We start from the raw sequence: 6,903 nt of genomic DNA on the forward strand, positions 1-6,903 counted from the left end.
CATTTACTCTAATTGTGTGAATATCTCTGTAAATATACTAAATACAGAGTTCATATTTTGGGTATTCCTCGGCAATACATTAATGTATTAGATAGAATTATTATAATATACACGTATTTATCTAACGCAACAGAAAAAAATATTTTATCGAAGAATCGGGCATAATGCACAAATGCAGTGTGTGTTATTACGTTTTTTCCTTCAGTCGTGTCCCATTCTCGGTGCGCGCGTGTTGTTTTTTCGTTTCGGAGCTTTTTTGTACCGTGTGGACCAGCACTTTATTTGTGTTTCTTGATTATTATAAAGGAAATACGGTAATAATTATTTAATGTTATTTTTTTTTAATTTGCTATGCTACATTGTATATTATATTTATATTTTCAAAGACAATTTTAATTTTAGAAAAAAATGGCTGAAAGAAATTTGATGAATGAAGAGGAATATGATAGCGATCTCGATTTTGAAATAAATGATAATTTTACTGATACGGAAGATTTTATTGAAGATATGGAAGATACAGATTCGGAATTAGAGGCCAGTGAAAATGAAGACGAAGAAGTGTATACATCGAATCATGGATTTCAATGGAATTCATTACCACCATCACCCTCAAGACGTAGAGAGTGCAATATTGTTACCGAAAATTCAGGACTTATAAATGGTAGCACTCCTGTAAATACTATTAGAGAAATGTTCTCTTTGTTTATAAATTCAAATATGGTGAGAGAAATATGTGAACAAACGAAGCGTCAGTTACATCGTACATCCACGAAAATTATCGAGCCGATATTGGCAGAAGAATTGCTTGCATTCATTGGAATAATGCTTGCGCCTGGCAGAAATAGGACCCGAAAATTAAGCTTAAATGAATTGTGGACTAATGACAGCGCTTTTTGCCAACCATTTTTTACGGCATCTATGTCTTGGGATAGGTTCATCACAATATTCAGTCAAATTCGTTTTGACGACAAAGAAACCAGACAAGAAAAAATACACGTGTCGTCTGATAAATTAGAACCTATCAGGACAATTTTTAATGAATTTGTAGAAGAATGTAAACGTAATTATTCTCCAAGTTGCAACATTACTGTGGATGAACGTTTGGCTACCTATAGAGGCAATTGCCCATTCCGCGTATATATGAAGTCGAAACCCGGTAGATATGGAATAAAAATGTGGGTATCGGCTGACTCTTCAACAGCATATATATTAAATATACAGGTTTATACAGGTATGGTTAATAATTGCCGAGAGATAAATCAAGGGAATCGTGTAGTGATGGATTTAGTTCAACCGCAATATGGCACCAATAGAGGTGTAACAACGGACAACTTTTTTACTTCGGTGGCATTAGCTGATAGCCTTTTAGATAAAGGGCTAACTCTAACTGGCACCCTACGTAAAAATAAACGGGAAATTCCCAAAGAATTTTTACCATCGAAACATAGACTTTTACACAGTAGCTTGTTTGGTTTTACATCAACCAAGACATTAGTTTCGTATGTACCAAAAAAAAATAAAGCAGTTTTGCTATTGTCTACTCAATTTCATGACAGTGAAGTGAGTAGTCATGAAGAAAAGAAGCCGGAAATAATAATGTTTTATAATAAAACAAAAGGCGCAGTAGATACCGGCGATAAAATGACAAGTGAGTATTCTTGTGCAAGATCAACAAGAAGATGGCCTTTTAGAGTGTTTATGGAGATGCTGGATATAGCTGCGCTAAATGCATATTTGCTATGGGCGCAGAAATATCCAGAATGGAAGGCGAATAACAGAAGTCGACGAAAATTATTTATTAGAGAACTTAGTTTGGAATTAGCTATGCCCAATATTGTAAGGAGAAAAAAAAGTACAGTAAAATTCCATAAACAACAACAGGATGCTATTGATATGGTTATATCGCAGTATGATCGACAATCACTAGAAGCACATTCCACTAACATTCCGCAAGAAGGCATATCGGAGAATACATCTACCATTTCTAGAGTGCAAACGAGAAACTGTAGATTCTGCCCTTATCCAATGATAAAAAAAAGAACTCGGCTATTGTGCTATATTTGTCAAAAGCCTGTTTGTATAACGCACAGAATTGAACAAAAAATTATTTCATGCTCTGATTGTTATGTAATGGACACAAATATTTAATTTTATTGTTATTCGGTTTTCGTACATTTTTGATGCTATTGTTCTTTACTTACATTTACATAAAATTTATATTTTTATCATTCATGTGAATTTTGTAATTTTTGTAATTGTCTACTTGTATTATAGCAAGGATGAATACTTATATTTATCAATTAATTTTCAACGTTTTCTTATTGTCTTATATTTTTTTTATTTACGTTTACTTCTCATTTTTTTTTATCAATTTATGTATTTGTGTATTAAAATTATTATTGTGAAAATAAATACATGAAAAGTACATATAAACATATTTTATTTTATTTGATGAAAAAATTGAATATATTTTTACGCATAGGTTTTGAATCATCGCGTAATTCTGGCGGATGTGGCGTGATCACTAATCAGCGAGTCGCGGAGTGGGGGCCTAGTGTTCGTCCTCACTTGGAGATGGGCGGCCCTCTTGGATTGTCGTTCACGCGTCTTCAATTTCATGCTTTTTAGATCGTTTTTAGCAGTATATTACCAATATTGATACATATATATTCATTTATATAGATACGGATTATTACTATAGTCATGAATAGAAGGAAAAATGGTTAAATATTCATATTTATCCGACTTTAAAATCACGAATTTCTAGAACGACTGAGTCGACATCACCGCTGCACGCGTAATTTTTTAGCACCGTAAGGGAAAGGTTAAAATAAGAAGTTGGCGAACAGAAAATAAAGTAAATTCACATATTACAAAAAACTGTGGCGGCTCGCTTATACGACATGGTCGAGTTTGGTTGCCTTCCTGCGAGTGGGAACCAACTCGGCTGGGTTCGGAGAGCTACTACTCACTCTGTCTTCAGCTGTCATATAATAAACACGTGCATTAACATGCCAGTCGTCTCATTCGTTCATCCTCCATACTGGTGACCCCCGACATCGAGCCACGCAGCCTCGATCAATTTCAACATGCCGCTCATCCCTGCCTCGCCCACCCAGGCGGGAGAGCTACCCGCCGCGCCCCCATCGCCATCAACACAGCACGCCGCGGCCCGCGGGTGACAATAAACGAGCAGACACGGCTACCTACCTACCTACCTACCTACCGACGTCCAGCCACAACGTCGATGACAGGTGCTTAAAAAAATGGGGGAGCGAATGAGACGACGATCTTGACAGCTGGATGTGGAGTCATGCGCGATCCACTACACATAGAACGGTCATCCAGCACCACAAGACATACACCACCTCAGCACCATCATCATCATCAAGGCCCCGTCCGTCCCCACGAGCGTCGTCACGCCGAGACGGGCGGCAGCGCTACAACACCTCCACGAGCCACAACGACTCACAGTCCAGCTCGGAGTATCATCAACCACATCGATGCCCCTGCCGCACCCGCCGCCCCACCAACCGACATCAGCCTCGGAAGAGCGGCGCCGCCGCAGCATCGCATCGGCGCGACCATCGGACCACCCACCGTCCTGCTCGCGACGTCACCGCCCTCGAATCTACCGACCATTCAGGGCGGTACACCTATGTACACAGTGGATGACCCACGTCAACAATTTTTTTCTCCCCACGTAATAATTTTTCTCTTTGTGTAACAATAATTTTTTTCTTTTGTAAAATTTGTTTCTTTGTAATTTTGGTATCGCTGATGCTGGGGGGGGAGTGATGTGGCGGCTCGCTTATACGACATGGTCGAGTTTGGTTGCCTTCCTGCGAGTGGGAACCGCAGGAAGGCAACCAAAGAAGGAGAGCTACTACTCACTCTGTCTTCAGCTGTCATATAATAAACACGTGCATTAACATGCCAGTCGTCTCATTCCCCCATCCTCCATAAAACTATTTACTCCGATTCATGTGTATTTGTTTACACATGAAAAAAACAACTTGCACTAATTGAAAAAATAAATTGTTTTACATACATATGTATAATGAAATAAAAACCTTGTAAAAACGGAACTGCCCCGAAGTTACGATACTACACCAGGCCCGGATTTTTTCTTAGCGGCTCTGAGTGTGTACTGAATGCTGGGTTGCGTCTATATAACCAACTAGCGGTTTTACCCAGCTTCGCTCGGTATTTGTAATATAAACCGCTTAAACATGACTAATCCAATAGTAAAAATTTTATTAAATTTATTTGAATAGTTTTATTTTATATAAATTTATTTGAATACTCATTTGTTTTTTTTATTAAATTGACTGTCACGAACAAACAAATATATATGTACATATACTGTCTCTTTCGAAAATATATGTATACCAGAATCCGGCGCCTGCGCCCTCGGAGGCTTCGCCCTCGGCAGCTGCGCCCCTGAAGGCTTCGCCCCCGGGAACTTCGAATCCTTTGAATCGAAAAAAATCGAATCGAAAAAAAAATAAATCGGATGTTTCGTCTACGACCGAAGGTTACATACATACATACAAACATACATATATGTAAAGTCTCTTTCGAAATTATATATTAGATAAGTACAATACTAAGTTTTTCTATAGAGCATATATACATACATAGGTAATTTAAATGAACTGCAGTTCGGGGCAGAGGTGCGTACATATGTATTTAATCGAGGGTCGATCGTAGTGCGCCAATACGCAGTCATCCGCAGTGATGTGCATACATACATACATAGGTCTGCATAGGCTCGATGGAGCCGGTTGCTAAAATAATTTTAGTTCATAGAGCTGGTTTCTAAAATACGAAAATTAAAAATAATACAAAAAAAAAATTAATTAAAAAATCAGTTGAAGTCCCAAAATTCAATTTGTGAATATTTTCGAATAAAAATTAGCACAAAAAATAAAATTACACGGTGAATTTAATATTTGAAAAAATTTATAAAAAAGATTATAAAAAAAAATTGAAAAAAATGGAAAGAGAAAAAACATTATAAAAAAAAAAAGTTTTTTAAAAACATACCTCTGCTATAATTTGTATTTATTTTAAATAAAAATACCAATAATTTTATTTTACTACCGCCATCTATGTTAAAAACTAAAAACTGGATAAACGTCAGGCACTTTTCAGAAATTCAAATTTCAAACGCGTCTAAAACGATATTTTTTTCCATCTTAATGGCGGAGGATACATTTACTTTACTTCGCCCTTGGCGCCCCCCGGGCCTTCACCCCCGGCACTCTCCGGGCCTTCACCCCCGGCACCCACCGGGCTTTCGCTCCTGATGCCTCGCGGGGGCCTTTGCCCCCGGCACCCCCCGTCCCACGTCCCAATTTCATCATGGAAATTTTGACTTGTTTTCAAAGTTCCCAACCAACAATATTTACTTAAATCAGAGAAATGTTATAATAATAGAAGCGCGCTTTCGAATACATTTCTTGTTTCAATAACACGCGTACCGTTTCCATAATTACGCAATATTGTACGCGTATGCGTATGCTATTGCCGAATGCCAAGGCTTTCATGAAAACTTTCATATACGATGTTAATTGAATAATATATTACTTAAATGATTAATTTACTTATAAAAATGTATCCCATGTTGTTTATTGTCTGTTTTTGAATGCATTGTGCAATTTTTAACGATGCACTTGCTCATTGCCCTTGTCCAGAGAAGTTTTCATCGGACATACGTCGACCACCAAACATCAAATACGACTGATGCTAAAATTATTTAGGCATGTCTGTGGACAATCGTCACTTGACAACAATATAACGCCTAAAGCCACTTTTATTATTATAACTATTGGGCGTATGGAGTGAAATGACCATAATGCTGCGTACGGACCAAACCAACAACGATTTTGGTCCAACCTTTTAACCAGCAGGATAAAACCAGTAGCGTACAAAATATCGAAATAAAAATTAAATTTAAAAATTGAAATCAAATATCAAAATTAAAAATATTATTATTATATTAAAATTAAATTCAAATATCAAAATAAAATTATAATCAATATATTAAATTTAAAATAAAATATTGAAAGTTAAAACAGAACATGCCCAATTTAAATAAATTTTCGAGATTGACCTAAAATTAGATCATCAACAATCACATACAGGTAATCCTCGACTTTTGTTTGTCGAAGATGTTTTGACTTACGTAGATACGCACTAAGATCGAAAAAAAAATCAAAGAATTATTATTTTTACTTCCCCGTAATGCGCAGTTACTGAGAATATATCATGTGTTAGTATGGGTGACCGAGTGATGGTCCCAACCCGACACGTTGTCGGTTTATCAAACGAAATTTTTTTAGTCTTCAATTGTTTCTCTCGTCGAAATAAATCAATTAATTAAATCAATTAATTAAATCAATTAATTAAATCAATTCAGAGGTAAATTTTATCGGATAATGTCTTCAATTGTTTCTCTCATCGAAATAAATCAAATAATTAAATCCATCTCAGAGGTAAAATTTATCGGATAATGTGTGATTATTAATTTTATTTCGACGAAAGAAAAAAAAACCTTTGACAAATTACCGACATTTTTTTTGTTAAATATTTCATTCGACGGCGAAACACAGTAGTGTATCGTGACGACTTATAAGAAACAATAACAAGGTTTTTTTCGCTCGTAATTATAATATTTCTTTGGTTGTAATGCGTATCGTCGTAATTCAAAACATTGTTGTAATTCAAAACATCAACGATGATCTAATTTTAGCTCAATCTCGCTCGCTAGCTTAATTTTGATATTTAATTTCAATTTTTTTATTTAATTTTTATTTCAATATTTTGTACGCTACTGGTTTTAAAAGTTGGCCCAAAATCGTCGTTGGTTTGGTGCGTACGGACCATAACACGCTGGAT

The sequence above is a fragment of the Arctopsyche grandis genome, chromosome 1 (assembly GCF_051622035.1).
Source record: "Arctopsyche grandis isolate Sample6627 chromosome 1, ASM5162203v2, whole genome shotgun sequence".
NCBI classification, from domain to species: domain Eukaryota; kingdom Metazoa; phylum Arthropoda; class Insecta; order Trichoptera; family Hydropsychidae; genus Arctopsyche; species Arctopsyche grandis.